Raw genomic sequence first — 630 nt, 5'->3', positions numbered from 1 at the left:
TAATCCTTGTTCCCTCTTGCATCCTAATTCTGAATCTCAGTTCAGTTCACTTCAGTGGCTCAGTTGTGTGTGATTCTTTGCGATCCCAGGGACTTCAGGGGGAGGTAGTTTTGCTCTCACTTTGCTTGTACTATAATATTGTGATAAATATTGGATTGATGAGAATGTAAAAAGGGACTTTTGTGGCTTGATAGTCACTCCTGTCTTGCAATCCTTTCATGGGATTCCACTAAACAGAATTCCATTCTCCCCAGGATGCTTTAGCATCTACACACGGAAGTGACTAGAGGTCTGCCCTCTTTATCTGGTCTCTGATGGCTTCTCTGCCTTTGTAGTCGTTAGCATAGTGTTACCAGAAGCAACATATGCCAATTTAATCCTCTCCTTCAATAACCGCTTATCCGGATACTTGATTCTGGAAATGATGTATGAATTTTTAGTAATCCTTGTTTCCTCTTGCATCCTAATTCTGAATCTCTGTTCAGTTCAGTCCAGTGGCTTAGTTGTGTACAATTCTTTGCAACCCCATGGACTGCAGCATGCCAGGCTTCCCTGTCCATTACCAACTCCTGGAGCTTGCTCAAATTCATGCCCATTGAGTTGGTGATGCCATTCAACCATCTCATCCTC

The sequence above is a fragment of the Bison bison genome, unplaced genomic scaffold, assembly GCF_000754665.1.
Source record: "Bison bison bison isolate TAMUID 2011002044 unplaced genomic scaffold, Bison_UMD1.0 scf7180017863103, whole genome shotgun sequence".
Taxonomy (NCBI): domain Eukaryota; kingdom Metazoa; phylum Chordata; class Mammalia; order Artiodactyla; family Bovidae; genus Bison; species Bison bison.
Note: the sequence above shows the minus strand (reverse complement) of the source record.